Source organism: Anguilla anguilla, chromosome 4 (assembly GCF_013347855.1).
Source record: "Anguilla anguilla isolate fAngAng1 chromosome 4, fAngAng1.pri, whole genome shotgun sequence".
Lineage (NCBI taxonomy): Eukaryota > Metazoa > Chordata > Actinopteri > Anguilliformes > Anguillidae > Anguilla > Anguilla anguilla.
The window spans coordinates 40,683,799-40,707,275 of record NC_049204.1 but is presented as its reverse complement, the minus strand read 5'-3'; the positions used below and the strand labels follow the sequence as shown (position 1 = coordinate 40,707,275).

Below are 23,477 nucleotides of genomic sequence, written 5' to 3'. Positions count from 1 at the left end.
GAGTGTGTCAAATCAACTGTTTGAAACATTGCACCCACTTAGCTCAGCAGTAACAACCTTGTTAACCACAGAAGGGCACTGTAGTGGATGACTGAATAATTATTCAAATTGTGAAGAAAACCCACAATTTGACAGTCGAACAGATCAAGAACACCCTCCTGGATGTAAGCATAGATGTGTCAATGACTACCATAAAGAGAAAATTACACCAGCATAACCCTAGAACGTTCACCGCAAGATGAAAACCATTGGTAAGCCTCAAGAACTGAACGGCCAGGTTAGAGTGTGCTAAAAAAATAAATTAAAAAAAACTGGTTTTACAGGTGAGATGAGTATAAACCTGTATGAAAGTAATGTAAAAAATAAAAAATAAATAAAGAAGTGTGGAGAAAGAAAGGCACTCATGATCTAAAGCACCATCACCCCCACCCTCTTAAAAGGGGAAAATCACATCACCTGCAGCAATCTGCCATTGTAATCTCATCCTGCTGCAACTGCTCTCTGATTGTTAATATGCCTCTTTTTAAAATGAATTCCATGTGTAAATAAATATTACAATTATTTATCATTTGAAAAATGTTAATATCCAGTGATTAACTAGAAATTAGCTAAATATTTTATCATGGTTTATGAATTTATTAGACATTTTAACGTGTAACGAATGTTAAAATATTAATTCATCCAAATAGAAACATGTTATAAACACAATTATGGCCTTTCGTATGCGGTGTGCGTGCATATTTAGGCCATTTAAAAGTGTAATCACTTGTGTTTCTCCGTTATTATGGCTACTGAATGCGATTAATCTAAATGGCGGTCTTGAAATAGGGGTGCTGTTGGAGCATTACAAAAATCGCAATAATTGCAGTTACACTTTTATGATAGGAATAGATGCTCCGTCCGAAAAATGGATGTCTTTTGAGTAAAAAAGGAAAGAAATGCATGGTCTACGTCAGTAAATAATAATAATAATAATTATTATTATTATTATGATTATTATTCGCCTAGAGATCCATTATATTTACATAATGTGATGACAAAATGATGTGTGACAAAAGAATCGAAGTAGCAGCTCTTCGTCCGGCCACTAGAGTCCCTATGTCTGCTGGCGCTTATGTGTTTACCTCTACAGTCTGAACTGTGGATGTGCACAAACCATAATTCAGACATAAGCAAACTATTCCGGAAATACAAATGTAACAGCCCTTGTTCTGTATATTTGACGAGTTAACACGGCCTTGCATTGGTGCTACATTTCAAAAAAGGTAAGTTGAATTTTCAAAGAAATCTAAGCTAAACCACTAGGCTAAAAGAAAGCAGCACTAACTGTACCTAGAATAGATGCATTTCTTTTAGTGTGATGGGGGATTATTAACATGGCGTCTTACGAGTACAGTATTCTTTACGAATGAAGAGTCTTCCCCTTTGCTGTTACAAATTTACGTATAAACTCTAAAATCGGGGATTGGAGAAACAATCATAGTATAGTTCATACGTTTGTTTACGATGGACAGAATAGCTATGTGTCGAAAGAGTCTAGCAATCAATTGCCATCACTGAAGTGTGGCTGGTCTATAAGCGCCTTTCATCTTCATAACTCTGAATTTTTCCATGGTACATATTTGCGAATCGTGTTAGTTTATGTAGTGGTTGGATCTGTCCCTGGTAGTTCTTAACGGAATTATAGATCTGGAAGGTGTCAGTGGAAGAATTGGCGAGGTGGCCTGTGCAGTCGTCGAGATCCCCGGACATTCCTGAACACTTACTCCGGGAATCAGACGAGCCCCGAATAGGGAGACACTGCCCAGTGCGTCTGCATTCCGCCATTGCCGTATCATATTTTAAAGTAATGTCACTAGATGCAAGTGGTCTTTGGAAAACAAATATTAATACGCTATATTAATCACTTAACTATGGAAGAAAATGTATTCCGAGTTTCTGTCTTTGTATAAGATACAGACTAGCTACTTTGTTTTTGTGTTTTTTATTCAAGATTTCATATTTGTGGCACCAATATTTTTTCTGAGTAGTAGATACATACCTCATATTTTTCGTCTGTATCCTCGTGTAGCTGTTTAGTACGACAAAACAGATAGAACAGAATACTTAATATATCTCCATAAGAAGTAAAAATGTTTTAGTTTCAAGATCATTTGATACATTGCACCATAGTTTCTTCTCGGAATTGCCAAATACTAATTTGCGACAGTTCCTAAAAACTAGTGTAATGTAACCAGCCACAACAAACTATTAAAATATTTGTGTGTAGACGTGATGGGTAGGAATGAATCATCGTTTGCCTTAATTCTAAAATAGTGTACATGCCAGCGCATATTAAATGTTGGGGGCCAGAATGTTGCGTGTTCCCCGGTTGCCTGTGTTGCTTTGGCGTACTTCCTTAACCTTAATTATTGAATATGAAAAATGTAATTTTAGAGGCTGATCTATCAACGTAATAATAATAAAAATCTATGAACCCTCAAATTAGTATGACATTTTGAATGCTGATAAATTTGATTATACAGTACATGCAGTAAATACACAGCCTTAACTGCATTAAAGAATTTACAGTGACACAGACACAATCACAAAGTACAAAATGCATTTCAGCATGCAGTGTTCATTCTCAAAAATATGCAGTGTTTTTCCTCAAAAATAATTCAAGTAGATGAAAGAACACCCTTTCAACTGTTCAGCCTGTTTTCAGCAAATTGCTGAAAGGCAATATAAACAAATGGTATAAACCCACATTCATTTGAACCTTTACTGAAAGGCAATATAAACAAATGGTATAAACCCACATACATTTGAACCTTTAATTCCTTCATTTACTTTTATGTTCCATAGTATGGGTAGTTAATAGAGTCAAGCAGGTTTTCCTGCCATCTCCAGATCATTAAAACTCTTAGAATTGGGGAGATAAACTAAGTCTGTTGAGGCAATGTATGAAATTGGTTGAATCAGGGGACTAAGAGCAGATGCTGCAGCCCTCCAGGACCAGCCTATTAGCAGGAAAATGTGCCTTTACTTTTGGGTTCTGGAGGGGAGGTATGGCTGTACTTCTATGGGTGCACACAGGCCTGGATTGAATCAGCGTTTGTCCTTACATTTGAGTCACAATAATCACATGCATTCTTCACAAACACAGTTCAATCAAGTTTACCATTAGATAAAAACATGCAGATCTGTGTTTGTGAAGGAAAAGGGTACAATTTAGGCACAAGGCATTATTTGTCATTAAAAAGTGAACGAAAAGTCCAGGACTGAGTCCAGGCCATAGTAGCCAAATGAATGCTTTATTTATATTTTTGCTCTGGAAACCTTTTAGGAATACAGAATTGTAGACTTGGGCAGGCAGTCTATATTTCATTCCTGATGTATACACATTTTTACCAAATACACACTGAAAACAGAATTCTGTATTTTTATGACAGCCGGCTAAAAACTTGAGAGCCGTAATGAAGTAACATTTGACTGACCAATGGCAGTCAAATACTAATGAGTCTTATAGAGATTTATAGATACAGTAGCCTACTTGTCTAAATTGCAAGTCTGTGTGGATAAGAGCATCTGCTAAATTAATGTAACATGATGTAATATACATGTCTTCTTTCTTAAGCCCTTTGCTCCTCTAGGGAGCATTGGCCATTGACAAATGTCCTCCACTTCACTCAGTTGTTGGCGGTTCTTTCAAGATCTCCCCAGTTGACCCCACTCCCAGACATTTCTGCCTGGACACCTCTTCTCCAGCTGTTCCTGGGGCGACCTCTTTTTCTTGTTCCTTGGGGGTTCCATTTCAGGGCTTGTCGGGTGATGTTTGTGGCAGGTTTTCTGAGGGTGTGTCCAATCCAACTCCACTTCCTCCTTCAAATTTGTAAGTCAATGGGATCCTTTGTAATATACATGTGCAGCAAATAAAAAAATCAATAAATTGCTTCTGGGCTGCTACTTCTTGGTGCTTTGGTTGCTGTGAGGTTGAAATTCACATGTCCTCCTCAGCTGATCTTCCAGGTGTAAATAAGTTATTAATTACAGGTGTAGAATGAACAGCAGCAGTACTACTGGCCACCAGGGCCTGATTTGAGTATCCATGCTGCAAGGCTTTGATGCCATTGCCTAGTAAAATAAATATAAACGTTCATGTTTCAGGGTTTACACGCTAGTTTACAAGCCAGTGATCAGAAACATACCAAATTGTATTTCCAGGTTGCATTTCATCTCGTAAAAATATGAATATATTAGGCTAGTCATGCAAACAGTTTGGAAGAATAAGCTTCTCATGGCCTTACTGAAATCCCCTCTGGCATAGGTCTTCACTGTGACTGTATGAGGTGCAGTGGGGACAGGCTGTGATACAAAATGTTCCTTGTTGGTTCTCAGGAGGGGGTAAAATGTTTACAAGTGCTTGTGTCTGTTGGTTTCTTTGATGAGATGGGGGAAATTAAATGCTTTTATTTGAATTTACTGACCATAAGTGTCTGATAAAAAATATGCTTCACAGGTTTGTTAAAACGGGTGTGATGGTAATTAAATTTTGGTCTGTTTTCTTTAACAGTAAAGTAATATACATGGATATGGCCTACACTTTTTTCAAAATCTGGGGACAGGAGTGGTCAGGACAGGTGATTGTTCATTCAGAATTAATTTGCTGTGCTGTTCGAAGCTGTGACCCATAAGACATCCAAAATATAATGTTCAGTTGTTTCATTCATGACATCATCAGTTAGATAGATATTAAAATTTAATGTGATTGGGGGGGTTTGAGTGGCATCATAGTGTTATGTTAACCTGTAGTTCATTAGCATACCTTTTACCATTCAGAACTGACCAAAACAATACTCATGATGCAGTGACCTTACCCAATACTGATTTTTGGCACATCTTTTTAATTCGCATTCCTTTGAAAGTAGTACAGCTCAGTTTTAAAAAGATAGGTTCAATAATTGAAATGAAAAATTTTAAAAGCATGGACCCTATCTAAATGAGTCCTTTGAAGTCCTGCCTTCTATTTGATTAAAAACATGAGCAAAAGACAAAATTCAAAAAATATATAATATAATAATAATAATAATAATAATAATAATAATATTTCAGTAGCTGTGCATATTGCTGTGCTTGGCAACCTGACATCATTTATTTGCATACCATGATTTCACTCATGTGGTTTATCTCCTGATGTGTGTATATACATAGGCTATATACTTTTATTTGTTGCAGACAGTTCACACAATCCACCTGGCAATACAAACACATCTCTAAAATATGATTGAGAAAAGAGATCAAAAGTCTGGAAAAGGCTATGAATTCTAGCAATAAGGTATATATGAAACAATTTGCCAAATTTTTGTTGTTAGCATATAAATAATAATCTGTACATTTTTGTCTTATAAAAATATGTTTCTGCGCTGTCACAATCTGTGGACACCATGTACATTGTTACTACCTGCACTCTTTGGATACATTGTTTCATAAATGTGATGCAGCCTGTATGTAGCTATAGATTGTGATGTGGTTAAGAAAACACAGTTGTATATGTCCAAATATAAAATGCAGCTGGGTGGTGTACAGCTCGCAATTGTGTTGAATGCTGAGGGAAATTAAGTAGTGGTTTGTTGCTGAGAGATATTTACATATAAAAAATGTATGACTGCACTTGAAATATAAAAGGAACAGGTAATACACATGTACATCTCCAGGGCACTGGATGAAAGAATAGACAGTACTTCCATTTAGGTTCATTTTGAGCTTACCAGTAAAGAATTCCTGAATTTCATTGAATGATTTTATTTGGCTTTTGGAGAGTGCTGTTTTTTTCCCCTCGTCATGTCGTCTATCAGTAGATTTATCCATTGATAGTGAGTTTATCTTTGCCTTTCCAATTTAATAGTATTGCTTTTTAAATCTATATCATATCTCTGGAATAGTGCTGTGAATGGTGTCAGTGAGTTGTTTTCCAGGTAAGTGATTCCTTGTAGTTTCTATTTGTTGAAAATAAAAGGTTTCTTTTTGATTTTGAAGTCTGTATTGGTGTGAATCTGTTTAGAGATAGATGTTGAAAGGAAGTGTCTTAGTCTATTAAGTCTTCTGGATGGATGAAGGGTTATTGGATTTTGTAGATATAAGAGAATATTGTCTGCATATAGACCTATTTTATGGGATGTGTCTGCCATCTGTATTCTGGTAAATGTCAGCAGCGGTTCTACAAATATGGGAAACAGTGCTGGAGAGAGTGGACATCCTTGTCTCATGCCTCTGTGCTGTGTTAAAGATTGTGATGTGAGACCATTAGTGATTACAGATGCTGTGGTTATACAGGATTTGAATCCATTGGGTGAAAATTTCTCCAAAACCAAACTTCTTTAACGTAGCAAATAAAAAGTTCCAGTTGACTCTGTCGAATGTTTTTTAGGCATCCAGTGATGTGCTGATTGCATTGAAATGATTGGCAGTGTATGTTTTTGGAGGAGTATCTGCCTTTTATGAAGGTTGTTTGCTATGGAATTAGATGATTACCAATTCCATTCTAGTTCTTTACTGATGATTTCTATGTCACAGTTGATCAAACCTACAGGGCGAGTATATAGACCAGAGAGTTAGATCCTTATTGGGCTTGAGCAGAACCAAAATTAGGCTCTACACTAATGTGTGCTTCTGAGTTTAGTAGCACATTTACTAATTGCAATGCATTTGTGTGCTCATGATCACATGAATGCGTCACAATTTGTAGATGTGCTCCTAAATTATTATTCCAGTTAGCAGACACCAATTTTCAGGAGCAAATGCTCCTAAAATGGGAGCATTGTAGAGCCCTGTGAGCAGTATTAATTTCTGGTGGAATGGTTGTGTACATGTATGTCTTTATTTTTGTGGTCATACTAATGATTGATTGTGCTATTAATTGCCAAAAAGGTTTGTACAATTCAGCAGGGTAATCATCTGATCCAGGTGACTTAAAAAGACTTCTTAAAATCATTCTGTTGTTATGGGATGATCTAGTGTCTAATTGGGTCGAATCTAACCTAATTGGTTGGGGTCGTTATCCGATTCCTCTTAACTTCTTTAAAAAGTTCTGAAAGTTCTGTTCATGTCATATGTAGTCCGTATTATGTTACCCCGTCAGTCTTTGATGGCTGGGGTGTTTTTTCTTTGTTCATTTTTAATCGATTAGCCAGAGATTTTCTGGCTTGTCATTATATTCATTATAATCATGTCTCTAATTTGTTGTGTGAGGTATTGTATTTGATCTATGATATTGTCAAGTTGAAGTTTGTGTCTCATTTTGCATCTGTTCTGAGGGTGACTGGACCAGCGAGACGTTTACATCTGTCAGTTATAGTTGAGGTTTGTGTTCAATTTCTTGGTGAGTGGAGTATGAGATAATGAATAAAGGTGATATTTCTGTTCGGTTCAATAAAAGCCACCCTCTGATAAAGACTGTTGAATTCTGTGTCTTTTAGAAAGATGAGTTGAATCATGACCTAGTGGGGGGTTTGAGTTTGGTTTCATTCAGCAGGTTGAAGCTAATTGGTTCGTGATCCGAAATTATTATGGGATGAATATCAGGATCATATATCCATGAATTACTTGTCAGGACATAGTTTGTGTCAGAAAAGGATCCATGATAGGAAGAGTAATATAGATGTATTCTTTTACAATTGGAGTTTTTTAAACACCAACTATCACCAAGTCCTGTTGTATGTCAGTCACGTATATGAATTTCGCCGGTATCTGCGATTGTTTGCACTATTTGATTGATCAAGGGTTGGATAATAACTGTTGAAGTCACCTCCCAAGATGATGGCAGATTCAGGGAAATCCATTAGCTTTGAAAGGATGGTGGGGAAAAGTGTGGGTTGTCATCATTTGATCCATTATCATGTTTCTTTTATCATTTCCTGATGATGTAACATTCTTCTGGGTTTGTTGTAGTTATTTTATTGTGATTTTGAATGTTTATATTAATCATATAGAGATTCTTTGTAAGATTTGTAAGATGAAAAGAGAATTCTGTTAATCTGTAGTATAGTTTTATATTTTACATGCTCTGAATATGTGAGATGGGTCTCATGCAAAAAACACAAATCTGCCCTTATTTTGTCCTGGAGGCAAACCATTAAAATAGTTTTTCCAGGGAGCCAATGCCCCTAATGCTCTAGCTAACAAACTTCATAGGGGACATTAGAGGTGCATTTGTCACGACAACACAGATATTTCCTGTACAAGAAATTGTCAGTATTTCCCTTTTTATTAAAGGTTTTAAAAAATAATTAGACCCCCTTATTTCAGGCAAACATGAAAGCACATGCAGACACGCATAAATTTATAAGCATAAAACACAAATAGAGAATCAATTATAGGCAGAGAGAGAGAGGAAGAAAATGTGTGTATGTAGGTAAGTTCGGATAGGTGGTGAATTTTAGGTAGTTGCTGGGCATGGTATAAAGTCTCAGAAGAGCCAGAGCATGCTGAAGGACAGCCCATATACAGTATATTGAACACAAGAGAAGCATGTTTGCCCTTTTGCCTTTGCTGTTTTAAGATAGGGTCCAGTACTGCGTCACTCATTCATTTTGTAGGAGAACTGGACACTGAAGCCAGACTTGGTCCCTCTTATTTCCATCCTCTTGCTATTAATCGGTTCTGTCTGTTTGTAACATTCAGATATTGCAACGATAGGTTAGGGACCTCTGGTAATATTATTCCTGTTTATATTTGTTCTGTGCACCCATACGGTCAGCATAATGGAAAGTTATTTTCTTCACAGTTCATTCCAGTGTAAGTTGACTGCAGGGAGTTAAGCACTGATTGCGTAAAGTTTTTTTATTATAACTTCTAGGTTGTCAGATGCTCCTTTGGGAATTGAAGAAAAAATTAGACTGTCTCCTGTTCTTCTGGTTTGTAAGTCCAGAATGATTTCTTTCACAGTTTTGTTTTCTTTCATTAGGGGTCCTACGAAGTAGGAACCCTATTGTTTTTGTTATTATTATTTATTATTATTATTATTATTATTATTATTATTATTATTATTATTCTTCTTCTTTTCCTGGAAATGGTCAAATAACTCAAAAAGTTGTTGACCAAAAATGATATAAATTACCAGGTTGAAACTAGAGACCATGAGTAATTATGCTAAAAAGAATGACCATGATTCGTCGATAGGTGGCGCTATAGTAACCGATTCAAAACACAAATTTCAACATGCTGGCATTTCCACCCCGTTTGAAGAAAATTCCTGAAACCAGGTGTACTTGTGTCATTCCTCATGAGGAATAAATATGCCTCAAGAACCCATAAAGTCCGCCATGATGGATTTTTCTGCAGATTGAAAATTTGGCAAAACCTATAGAAAGTTTCTTCTAATAAACCGTAAGTCTGATTGGTCCGAAATTGCCCATGCATGTGTATGGTGCATGTCTCCCTATAGGGTGTTAACTGCTAAGAGATCCATTCCAAGATGGCGGAGAAACTGATATTTAAAAAAAACAGAATTTGGCCACAAATTTTAATTAATAATGCTTATAACTTTTTACAACAATAATCTAGGGACTTGAAACAGACTGGGCATGAAGAGGGAACTACGATGTTGTACCATGTCGACGCAGTTGCAGATATCAGATATCTGCAGATATTTTGGCAGGAAGCTAATGCTAATATAACGCTTTAAAACTCATCATCTCATGAACGCTTTACCTGATTCCGTCACCATGGCACATGTGTACTCTTGGGTATTCTCTCGATCAAGGGAGAGAAGGACAAGTCGTTTCGTTAAAAATTGTGTTATTTGTGGCGTCACAAAGTTGGCACTCCATGCTAATGCACAGTCATATTTCGAAGTAATGTTTCTCATGAACCGGAAGTTGGATCGTCTCACGCACGGGTATGTAGATTGTCCAAAATCCTGAAATCTATGCCGCTTGGACTCTTTTCTCCTTCGCCTAGTCTTTACCCGGCTTGGACGTGTTCATAGGACCCCGCATTGCTGCTTGCAGCTATATTTATATTTTATATCTGAGTGGTGGGAACTTTGACTGTGGTTTGGAGAAAATAATTGTTTTTGTAGAGTATCAATCTGATGATGGCTGAATTTGAGGCTAGATCTTTAGTCTTTTATTTCTGTTGTAACATTCCAAGGATGTCAGGTTTTTTATTTATTGATACAAGCACACTGACTATAATGTAGATGAAGATGAGATTTTATGTATCAGTAGAAATGTCTTTCTCTCTTTGTCGAGTTGGTGCTGGGTGCTGGGTTGTAGCTGCCGTCACCTGGCTGGTTTTTGTCTGCCTCCATTGCGGACAGAGGCAACGGTGACCTTCAATAGATCTCACAAGGACCTACACCCTGGGATGAATAACATTGTATGGGATTGAATAGACAAATTGGCTTTTGTTGTCCAATTCCGTGGTTGATGTTAGAAGGTTGTTTTTACAAGCAGTGAGGCTTTGGCGTCTAGGGGCTGCATGCCGCCATGTTGGCACTTTAGCCTCTGCTCACCATCGCACCTCAGTCACGCATCTTGTTGTGCCTTCAGCCAATATCTTGTTCCCCGCACCAGCCCAGGTCTGGGGGTCTAATTGTATGCATGTTTTATCTATAGGAGGTTATGAGAAAAGATGTGAAATCAGGGTCTATGTCCCTTAATGTTTGGGTGAAGGGAACAAGTAAAATACAGAAAAATGAACAACCATGAGATGGAGAGCATTTCCTGTCACTTGTCCTTTTCACACTAATCACTCCCTCTTGCCCCACACTCCAGGAATTCAACTGCACTCTTCCCCCTCTCCTTCTAATCATTTTCAAACTAGATTCACAAGAACAAAGATTTCATTGACCTTGTTGTTCCATGTAAGTAATTTTTAACAGAAAAGCTATGTTTATAGATGAAAGGCCAGCTGGATGGCATTTTTAAAATGAAAGTCAGATAATTTTATTGGAAGCTGGATGTGAGGTTGTAGTTGTATAGGGGCAGGGCATTTAGTCCTCATTTATCAAAGTTAGGAGTTGATAGGAAATTCCAGACTGAGGTGGGATTTTTGAAGAATCGTAGGATCCATCTTATTTTCCGAATGATGTCGATTTTTGTGAAATTAAATTAGCAGTAATTATTCAGATGACCTCAGAGTCTGATATTATCCGAGACAGCAACAGTGCTCACCCTGTCCCGTTAAAAGTTTTACAAAGGCTTTACTGACCATTCATTTTTTTGACAGCATACCAAATGCATGTAATTTAGAGTGCATCCTCCTCCTCAACAGATGGAAGTAATTTACACAAGTCACGCTATAAAATATTTGCTACTTAAAGAAATAATCTAGAAGATTTTCATTAAAATGAATGTCTGTTAAGTCACTATCTATCGCTGAATTAGTTAATACAATGGTGATTGATAATTTATATTATTATTATTATTATAATTTATGATTAAAGAACTGGGTGTCTGTGGCGACATTCCCGGGAAAAAATCACAAGCGGCGCATAGTTAGTGACAAGTTTTCCATCACCCATGAGTGGTTGGTCGGCCAGAGAGGATAGGCGGAGCAAACGCAACAAGCTCGCTCTTCAACTAACTTGCGTGTGAGCGGAGTACTGTTTTTTCCGGTGTCTGCTAGCGTTACAATAACAGAGAAAAGGGGGGGGGGGGGGGGGGTTATGGAAACCTAAAACATTTTTGGGAAACATGAGGTCATATTATTTGTTGATGTAGATTTCGTATTACATTTGATTACAATGTAACGTTACTAAATTACATAGCTATTTGCACAGTTAACGCTACCTACCGGACCATGTCAAGACAGGCAACGTTAGTTTAGACAACGTTGCGCACAGTATCCATCTCTCATATCAGGTAATGTTGCGTTAGCTAGCTAGCTAATGTAATTAACACAATCTAATGTCAGCTAACAATTTGAAAAAACGCTAGCTAACGCTACCGACCGGTACCGACCTCGCATACCATCTCTCGAATGCAATGCTACCTTGTTGCAACGTTGCAATGTAGTCAGAGGTGGGTAGAGTAGCGAAAAAACTGTACTCAAGTAAAAGTATTGTTAATTTAAAATAATAATGACTCAAGTAGAAGTAAACGTTGTCATCCAAATAATTACTTGAGTACGAGTAAGAAAGTATCTTGTGAAAAGACTACTCAAGTAATGAGTTACTTCATATAATCTGATTTAATGTTGAAATAAGGAGAGCAAGATGAACGTAAAAATCCAAATGTCCAAAATATAAAATTGTAAATGCTTGGTCAATAGAAATAAACAAAATATAAAATAGCCATGTGCAAATTCAAATATGGCCTAAATCATATCCCTTTAAATAAAACAATACACAGGAGGTTCGTCAGAAGAGGAGGATTTTCGCTTTCTGTTGTACTCTATTAAGTCTGTATACCTCATCAGTTTGTTGGGGTGAACCCTCCCTTGACAGAAAAAATATCAATGAGGCTGCAGGGGATTTATCCATTAAAATAGACTCATCATCACAACAAAGAGGAGCCTGCTCAAATTCAGACAGAAACTTTATATGTGGAAAACATAATGCTTTGTCGCACTATTATTGTACCTTATGATGCACTTATCCACAATATTCCAAAGTCCCATGATGCCTTGCGCGGAATATGTGCAGAACTTCCGGTTTAGCGTAAACATATATGCTATGCAATGGTATGCAATGTTCCAGCGCTCACGTCATGACTGTTGCATGCTTCACAAAAACTATTACACTACTAACTAACGCTTACATTACAGTGTGAAATATCCACATTAATACCAGTAACCTATTTAAACACACTCAATTTAAAAAATAACGTATATAACCGAAGTATTTTGAACAATAATAGCCTACTTACATAGCAATGATGAAATCTTATCTGTGTTCAGTAGATGGAGACAGAGACAGTAAATCAACAATACAGTTCAATCCGCTTCTGTTTTGCTCCAGAAAACGATGTCAGCTAGGTCTATCAGCAAACATGCGGCTTAGCTATGCCCAGAAGTCCTCAATAATAATAGTAATTTCCCAAGAAATTACGAATAATAGTTGACCACGTTTCATGAGTGAATGCATAAGTGAATGCGATGATAAGAAAAATTTTGGTTATGCTGACCTAAAAAACGCTATTCCAAAAGCAAAATTAGACATGTTATACATCGTTAGAAAGTTTATACTCTCACCTACTGAATAAATGAATTGTCAATCAAGCCAGACTGTACTAAAAAGGGCGACAACGCTGTAAACAAGGCGTGTGGTATTAGGCACAGCTATTATGCGCGTATATTTCACAAACGGATTGTCCAAGACAATAAATGACCACTCAGTCAAATAAGCCGCGTTTCCACCGCAGGAACTATACCCCGGAACTAGGAACCTTTTGAGGAACTCGGTGCGTTTCCACCGCAGGAACTAGGGTCTAAATTTAGTTCTGGGGGCTTTGTTTTACCCCCCAAAACGTTCCTGCTCGGGGGGTAGTACTTTCCGAAAGTACAGGAACCTTTTGGGTGGAGCTTGCAGCGCTGAACATTTCTGATTGGTCGAGTATTCGTAGCATTTGTGTTGTATTTATTTTCCGCCATTACCCGCCTTGTTTGAAAATATGCAGCGGCAAACCAATTTATTTTCATAATAACTTCAACTCAAACTTGTATGTTATGCGGCGCAGTAGCCTACTTTTGGTTATAGCCTGTCAACGTCTTGGAATTATAACGTGTGCTCTTCTGTTCTTTTCTTGCTTTAGTATTCGTTTTATAAAATGCTAAGCATTCGTGCTGGGACAGCATATTACGTAGGCTACCAAAACATTCAAACGGATTAATTCGGTTGTTGAATATTTTCTTCCAGATTTTCTTTGTTAGCCCGTTGTAACTGACTCAAAACGTTTGATACAGTTATGTGAGGTATGCGGTAGTTCTGCATAATTAACATTGGTGATACAGTACAAGCAAACTGGAAATCACCTTCCGCACTTTTTATCCGGGTAAAATAACAGGTTAATTCTAGTAATCTTCCCTTTAGCTTTTTCAGACTGCCGTAATTTTACTCAATTTTACTGCCATTTTTCAATTCCACGAAAAGACCAGGAAGACTATGGACTCATTTATGGTGCATGGTTCGCATCTGGAGGGCACACTTCGCTGCTCGGCTAGCAGTAACTTCGAAGGAAAGCAAACGGTGGCTGTACCTCTACTAATTTACATTTTCACGCAAGTCCGAGTTTTCGTTCTATTCTTGTCATTTTGCGATTAGCCTATATGGAATTGACGACGAGAAAGTAATAAAACAGCAAATTGTTTACAACGTGTGCATGTTTTCTGCTGTTAATGAATGTGTTTGAGAGGATATATGAAAATCAATAAATACAAAAGTAACCATATATAGTCATTGTTGGTAACCCGTTGTATATAAGTGGAATAAACCCCTCCGGGCTGTCCCGGTTATTAGAAAATAATGTAGGCTACTTCGGTGGTAGTATGGGGTTACAGAAGAAATCATATGACAGATGGACCGACGACAACGCCAGTGGGCTAATTTGCCTAATCTTCGCGGTACTTTAGACCCCGGTGGAAACGCAGACAACCATTGGCTGAAGGAACCTTTTAGTTCCTGGTAAAGTAGTTCCTGGGACTGAAAGTTCCGGGTAATTTTGGTGGAAACGCGGCTATAGTTAGCTATCCACAGCCAAAACTAACCTACAACTTACCGCCACATATTTTCTCAAGTTCGAAGTTGAGTTCTTGTAGGCTGAAATTTCCACATTTCTAGGCAGACAAAGAAGGCAGCGCATAATGTAACTACTGTTTTTGGTAGTCTGTAAGTAAAACATAGTTTGAACGTGAGGCCAGGGGTGTTCTGCCTCCTACGAATCACCCGCCGTTGTTTCAGCCATTATGGTCGCCCACTCATCCTTCTGTGTGCTGTGACTGGCTACATTTGATTGGTGAAACGGAGTCATTTGGTGCTGTGACAGAGCCAAAGCAAAGACCAGTCAGCCTCTTTGGCTGAAGTCTCTCTGAGAGAATGAAACAAACAGAACGTGCATTGAATAAAAAATGAGTAAAAAATAAAAGTAACGAGCGGAATGTAGCTGAATATAACAGAGTAAAAGTAACATTTTTTCTTCGCAAATATACTCGAGTAAAAGTGAAAAGTATGTTGCATTAAAACTACTCTTACAAGTACAATTTATTCAAAAAGTTACTTAAGTCCTAAATGTAACGGAGTAAATATAACGCGTTACTACCCACCTCTGAATGTAGCTGACTAAAGGCCAGTTCAGATCAATGATTCGCAACGAGACTGGATGCAACTTGCAAAATTCCAAGACGTCTGATGGTAAACGTTCTAAAACTGTACTTGGCGATTTGACAAGGTGGGTCTTTTGAGACTCCAGGCAACGGCTTCAGACACTCTGCAACTAACCAGTTCACACCACTGCAATTTTCTCTGCAACATTCTAAAACCATTTCATCTCGTTGCGAATCATTGATCTGAACTGGCCTTAACGTTACCGTTATTTACATTGCTATCAAGTTCATCAATATATTATAATGATCGGAAATAAAGCCGGGGTATAGGTGGAGCAGAGCCGGGTCTGATTTCTGTGTAAAGATGTCAAGCCGGAGAAAACTAAATAAAAGAATATGGCAGTATAGATCAGCGTTGTTATTATTTTATTACGCTTCCTCATATGTTCCTTCAGCCTTGATGCCATTTTTTGATGAAACCGCCTTTGTTTTTGTTTTATTCTTCTTGTTCTGATTGCTAATTTAACACCCAGCTCAGCAAACAGTTTAGCTAGCAAAACCAGAAACACCAGGGGTAACATTTTGCAAGGCAGTTGTTTCAAAAATATCACACAACAATCATTCACGAAAAAGACTGTTTATTGTGCGCGAGATATATAACTGCACAAGCCACAACGAATCCAGCAAATTCTTCTCTGCAGTGTAAAGATGTTCATACAGGGCAAAAGGTGGATAAAGAACATTTGTGGAAATTGATCACCACTAATTCTACCCCAGGTCTGCTACAGCATTTTAACCTGGCTCGGCAGTGTAAAGACAGCTTAAGTTAGCCTAATAGACAATGAATGAGTATGTACATAACGTTACTTTTATAACAACCATTTTTTATTCAGTAAATAGTAAGTGTCACGTCACACAGGCGACACTGGTTGGATCCGGTTGGATCTATGGGAAGCGAGGTCCAAAAACACACTACAATTGCTGCTTCTCGCCATTGGTACCGCCAAAGAGAACGAAACAGAAATCTTTGAGATTGTAACTTTAATGTTAGCAGTATGCTAAGAAAGTCTTGACTGGATTCAATTTTTTTATTTTGTTATTTCATAATTAGTTGAAATTGTAACATAAACCTGTTTTCATGTCAGTCTTGCACGTTAGGGAAAAAATTCTTATTCTAGTATTATATGTATTATATGTAGTCAATATGTACTTTGTTGTATCACTTCAGGGAACATGTAACAGGTTTTGCAGTCCTTCTCCCCACAAACCACACAATCCTCAGTTCTGGGACTCACACAGGTTTTATTGCGCGCTGGTTACCAGTACGTCCATACACAAACAAAAAAAAAACACACGATAAGGAAGGGGATTACAACGTACGTCGCTCCTGTGTGTGTCTCTCATTCCAGTACCCCGGTCTCACTGCAGAGCATATAAACCATTACCAATCAAATGTAATTGCAGACAGCTATGGTTACAGACCGGCTAAACCACTCCCTCTCCGCCTGCAGATGGCACCCTAACCACACCACCCCTCCACAAACCCCCACCGTCCGACTTAGGCCGGGGAGCCCTCCAGCCGCCAGCAAACCCCTTCCCCTTTCCCAAGCGGGAGAGGAAGTCAGCGACCACTATCTGAGCACCCGGCTTCACCTTGAACTTATACAGCTGTAATGCCAGATAATGTGAGTGGTCCGCACGTTGGCATCTTTCATGCGGTGGAGCCACTGAAGGGGCATGTGGTGCGAACAGAGAGTGAAAGGGCATCCTAGGCGATAATAGTGGAGAGCGCCGACCCCCCACTTGATGACCAGTCACTCCTTCTCCACAGTGCTGTACTTTGCCTCCCGCTGTGGCAGCTTCCAGCTAATGTACAGCACCGGGTGGTCGACCCCCTCCACCTCCTGGGACAAACGGCCTCCAGTCCACTGTTTGATGCGTCCGTCTGCAGACAAATTGGGAGAGCAAAGTTAGGTGTGTACAGGAGCAGTTCACCACAGAGAGCCTTGTTTAACCCTCTCAAATGCCTGCTGACACTGCTCCATCCACTGGACTGGATCTGAGGCACCCTTTTGTGTCAGATCGGTCAGGGGACTGGTCAGGTCAGAATGCTGGAGTAAATCCCCTATAGTAACCTGCCTGTCCCAAGTACCGTCTAATCTCTTTTTCTGCCTTGGGCTGCAGGCAGGCCGCAATAGCTGCTGTCTTATCAACCTGGGGACACACCTGCCCGCCGCCCAAGTGACACCCTAGATACCGTACCTCCCTTTGTCCAACTGCACACTTCTTCGGGTTGGCCATAAACCCTGCACACCCATCAACACCCAGGTGACCAGCCATTGGATTATGGTGAGCCGCCTGGAAAAGCATTTCCCGACGGCTTTTCTGTACCAACAACTGAGTTAATAATAGAAAAATAAGGGTGAGCTAGAGCGGTGCCAGGGCGCACCCGGTGACCATAATAGCTAACACATAGTCAAAGGCAAAGCGTAAAGTATCATCTCGAGACTGCTTGAGCTGAAAGTCCTGGAGATGTATGCCGGAAGTCGGGGAAGCTCTCGCGAGAGCTTCTCCAGACCCCGCCTCTCCCTTGGCAGCATTGTTCAACTTTGCGTTACCATTGTGCACATCACATAGCTTCCCCATGTAACCTTTCATTACATTAGTAAACCCTGGCCAATCAGTACCCAATAAAAGGGGATATGACAGACGGGAGCTAACCGCAGCCTTTACGCTTTTTGCCCCAGTGTTGAATTTCCACTGGCACTACTGGGTAATTGTGAATATCCCCATGTACACACCTTATTGACACCCACGATGTTTCGACCAGTGCCTCAGGCTGAACCAAGCTTTGGTGAATCATGGTTTGTTTACACCCTGAATCCAGAAAAGCCTGGCGAGTACCCCCTTGAATCCTTACCAGTATCCAGTACATCCCCTCCTGACCAGGGGAGGGGGCTGGCGAGCCCGCGATCCGTAGCACTTCCCCCACTTCCATCAGGGGACAGTCCCTGCGGAAGTGGTCGGGCCGTCCATAATGCCAGCACTCCTGCCAAGTCGTCTGAGGAGGCCTCTGGGTGTCCAGCGCTGCAACCACTGAGACCGGGGGCTGTGGGGGAACAAGGTAGGGGTTGTGGGGAGACAGGGTATTTGGGAGAGAAGAGGCAGTTTTCCCTGCTAGCGATGAGGGTCCCCCTGGCAGTCTTCTCCTTGGTGCTGGGACCAGATGAGAAGACCGGGATTCCCTCGGGGCGGGGCCAGGTGCTGGAGAGCGATGTTGGAGGGTGCTGAGGTGAACCTTTGCCAGAGCAATGGTGGCATCCAGCAAGGTTAGTCTATGGCAGCGCACCCAGTCAGCAGTGGCTGTCGGCAGGCTTAGCACAAACTGCTTGAGCGTCACCTGCTCAGCAACCTCCACCGCTAAGTGCACTGCTGGCTGGAGCCACCAGTTAGCGCCGTCTCGTAGCTGCTGAGCCAGAGCAAAGGGGTGGCCATCCTCGTATTGAAGAACCCTGAAGCGGCAACGATTATCTTCCTCCATTCGACCCACTCGGTCTAAAATCGCCTGCTTCAGGTCCTTGTAGTTGGTGCTCCAGGGCGCTGGCAAGCTGTACGCAGCTTGTTGAGCTTCCCCGGTGAGAAGGGGAAGCAAACACACAGCCCACTCCCCTGTAGTCCACCCGTAGGCAGCCGCTGTACCCTTGAACGTGGTCAGGTACACCTCTATGTCCTCTTTGTCTGCCATTCATGGCATCTGCAGTCCGGCGTACCTGCCAGTTGGGGTGGTCGGCACTGACTGTCCTGTTGGTTTCTCCTGTAGCATGCTCTGCAGGAGAACCCAATCCTCCACCTGCCCCTGAGCCAGCTCAAAGAGGGCGGCAGTCTGTCTCTCCTGCAACACCACTAGATGACTCAGGGTTTTGCCCAGCGGCGATTCCATTACCAACTTGGTTTTATTATTATTATTCCATTCATCATTATCTATACCTGCTTGTCCAATTCAGGGTCACGGGGGAGCTGGATCCTATCCCATCATGCTTTGGAAGCAGTAACCCCTGGACAGAGTGCCAGTCCATCACAGGGTGAACATGCACACACGCCGTCACCTGTGGCCAATTTTACATCTCCAATACACCTAAACTATATGTCTTTGGACTGTGGGAGGAAACCGGAGTACCTGGAGGACATCCATGTGAACATAGGGAGGACATGCAAACTCCATACCGAAGGGTCTGGCCGGAACTTAACTCGGGAACCTCTGTCTTGCGAGGCAATAGCGCTAATCACTGCACCACCGTGCTGCTCTAATATTATAATAATAATAATAATAATTATTATTATTATTATTATTATTAGGCTGACTGTATTTAGTTATTTATTTAAGTGTACAGGTGTTCTTGAAGCTGTGCTCTCTTTGGTGGAAGGATACATAGTGACGCTTGAGTCTATGAGCTTCCTTTTTCCACTAGCATGAATGTTATTAGTCCTCAGCACTGCAGCTTAGTAGAGGAGTAAAACCTGTATCAGGTCAATCTGATCTCATTCCCTACCATTCTGGAGCTACTTGGATGGGTCTGCACATGGCCATTTAATGGATTGTAGCTATTTGAAACCTGCGGTGCCCCTTTGCCTCTCCATGAATCTCAAGGCTCCTTTTAAAATTGCATTACATTTTGACCACTGGACTGAGTGTCCTTTCTCCTTTCTTTTTTAGGCATCAGCAGTGAAGCTCATGATTTGAGCAAAGATCATTTTTCTCTTCACTGAGCCATTATTGTTTATGTTCAACATTATGTACCTAGACCCAGAGTTCTCTCAATAGAACTCTTTTGTTCTTCACTGTGAATATTGACTACAATATCTTAGTAGAAACTGGAAAGGAGGCAGTTTGTGTAAATGTCCTTGGTGATAACCTCAGGTCTCAAGCTAGATTTGTGTCCATGAGTACTATACAAATGCAAGCCTGCCAGTCTTTGTTTGAATAGTTGATTTAGTTTGATATATACCATACTGGCTGCACAGGGTTCCAAGTATAAATAATTTTAGGAATCAAGTATTGTACCAATTCTTCTGACAATTAATCCAGTAGCCTAACGGGATAAGAAAGGAGGACTCCTTTAAGTGTTTTATTAAAGAGCAGCAAAATCTGTGTGTGTGTGATTTAGCAGTTAGAGCTGACATTATTTCTGAAACTTTTTATTATTTATTATTTTTGAAACCTTCGATTCACAGAGGAGCGGTTAATGCTTCTTGTATAAATGTGGTGGCGAGCCCTGTCTGTGTAGGCAGGGAGGCAGCTGGCATTCAGAACTCATCTGCTGAAATCTGTCAGGCAGGCATTTTAAGCGCTTCCTGCCTGTGAGTTCACACCTGCATGAGGTGCTACTGCCTGTACTGCCCCTTTTTAGATATAAATTTAATTTATTAATTTGCTGGTCGTCAGATCTGCTGTGGCACCGCCAAGTTAAAACCAGTATGGAAACCATTATTATTATTATTATTATTATTATTATTATTATTATTATTAGTAGTAGTAGTAGTAGTAGTAGTAGTAGTAGTAGTAGTAGTAGTAGTAGTATTATTATGGGGCCAAGCACCAAGGGTGCATAGCACCGCTATTGTTTTTGCTAGGATTCTTTTTCTTCTTTTTTTTCCTGCTTCTCCCTACATTTTCACCTCTTTCGCATGTTCAAATCTCACAAAATTTGGCAGGCATGTTCTGTATGGCTGCCAATTTATTATGCATGATACACATTCAACTGGCACTCTAGATGGTGCTGCAGCACCACCTGCAAAATTACAACATTGAAAAAATGACCATGGCCATGCTGTTTGATGTACATCCATCCAAAATGTTTTCCACATGTTTACCACCTTACTTTGAACAAATAATAACATAGAAGTGTCTGCCATTTAGAATTTCTGGAAAAAAATGTTGTACTTCACCTCAAATGTTGGCCCTATTCTCACCACATTTGGCATGTATCATCTACAGCATCTCCTTGTGTCAAATTGCGAAGGAAATTTTAATATCTCAAAAGACGCCCACTGTAATGTAATTTCAGCTTGACAAAAAGGCAGACCACACCAAAAATATACAGTACCAGTCAAAAGTTTGGACACACCTGCTTAAACTGTATAAACTTGTCTATAAAAACTTAATATTTCATTATATGATATATGTACTTATATACGCAGATAATCTTAAGTGGATTGCATTCAGAAGTTTTTTAATTTTTAAATGAAAATGGAAATCTTGTAAGCTCATTGGGAAGGGGGGGGGTGCATTGTTTTGTTATTTAAATATCTTGTAGGTATTGGTGTTCATAATCACAAAAAATAAAGACCACCCGCCATATTTCAGAATTTTCACCACATATATTTCCAATGGAGGGTAGAAGGGTGAAACTGATGTAGGAATAAATCCCGTGCATTTTGAAATATGGCAGGTGGTCTTTTTTTTTTTTTTTTAAATATGAAACATTCTACAGGTCCTGGAGCACCTGTTAAGATAGACGTCATCATGAACACCAGTACATACCAAGATATTTAAATAACAAAACAATGCACCCCCCCCCCCCCCCCCCCCCCCCCCCAATGAGCTTACAAGATTTCCATTTTCATTTAAAAATTTAACTTTTGAATGCAATTCACTTATGATTATCTGCTTATATAAGTACAGATATCATATAATGAAATATTAAGTGTTTATAGACAAGTTTATACAGTTTAAAGCATTTTTAATCATGAAAAAACTTGTTTAAGCAGATGTGTCCAAATTTTTGACTGGTACTGTATGTATGCCGGTTGTGGCGATGATAGATAGCCATATTGTGGATAAGCATGAACAGGCTTGCAATTTTATCATGCAATGTGGTCTGTAGGGGGTGCTGTTTGAAAAAAACAATTTGCATAAGTTCCATAAGGTCAAATTCACAGGATCCTTTTGGCAACTTCTCTCCAACAATCTGGAGAAGTATAACTCATGTGTCTGTCATTTCGTGAACCTACTACCTAAGGTGGCTCTCCAGTACCATTTCTAAATCACTACATGCACATCATTATTGCAGATGTGTCCTTACATCCAATAAATACCTAAGCTGGTATGGATGATCTTTGGATAGGGTTTGAAGTCCATGCCAAAGTATAAGTTGCTATGACCAGTTTTGGCTGAACGACAATGACTTTTTTGATAGAACTGAGTTCACATACAGATCACTGTGACTTGGAGCTCCCCACCCCTGCCCCCTCCCCTTGTGCAGTTGCTGAGCCTTAGTATGAACCTACATTCTGTTTTCTACAAGTATAGATACATTGTAAATGGTTTCATCCATCATTTCAAGAACTACATGGAGTTTTTCAGGTAAGGAACATTCCTGACCCCTAGAGTACATCAAAACAACAATATTACAATGTGATATTTGTTAGACTATGACATTTCATAGAACACTTCCATGTACAGAGGATGTCCTTCAAAAAAGTCACCTTTACATGGCAGTGTTTCATGTGTCATAGGCTAATGTATATAGAAATGGCAATGTTGTTGCTTTGATGTATTCCAGGGGTCAGGGATGTTTTTTTTACCCTAAAAGGTCATCTTACAGTTTGCATGCTTTCCATGGGAATTAAATTGCTTCCCAGTTAACCTGCTTGAAGTTAGCTGTAGGAAAATCCTTTAATTCCCATGGAAAGCATGCATCGTATGCTGTAACTGCAGCACAAACTGTAAGATAACTTGCTTTCACTTTCTATGCAGGTCAATGTCTATAAGCACAAACTGATGAACAGCACCATCCAAAAGGGCTATATGATAATTTCTCCCATCAGGACAGCACTGTTCGGCAGCTGTTTATATTATGGTCCTGATTGTACACGTGTCAAAGATTTATTGAGTGAATGCATTACTCATAGCAACACTATCATAACTTCATTTCTATATTATATATCAATTTGGGGAAGATCATTAGGCTACAGTGCATGCACAAAGACTAATGAACAGCATGCAGGACTCAGAACGAGTGATTGTCTCTGTGTGCACATTGAGTGGTGCGTGCGGCATAACCAGCTGTGGTTGAACTCAGGAAGGTATTTGTTTTAGTCCATAGTCTTGATTTTTTGTTTAGGAGAAACATGCTTTACTTGCATTTAACATTATATGAGATGAGATCACAACAGGTTGGAAGGCAAGGATGGGCCACGCCAGGCAATCAGGGGGGATTAGCAACTCAAAGCAG

At 39.7% G+C, this 23,477-nt stretch overlaps 1 protein-coding gene across 2 annotated transcripts in view; it reads left to right on the top strand.

The window, feature by feature from the left end:
• Positions 1 to 1,076: 1,076 nt before the first annotated feature.
• The window catches only part of LOC118226409 (zinc finger MYND domain-containing protein 11-like), a 57,353-nt gene continuing 34,952 nt past the window's right edge, over positions 1,077 to 23,477 (top strand). Inside the window, exons 1-2 of one of the 2 annotated variants that reach the window (XM_035416002.1) lie at positions 1,077 to 1,265; positions 3,801 to 3,874. The gene's annotated coding sequence lies outside the window, so the exon portion shown is untranslated. The remainder of the gene's footprint in view (positions 1,266 to 3,800; positions 3,875 to 23,477) is intronic. The other variant, XM_035416001.1, reaches the window with a different exon arrangement.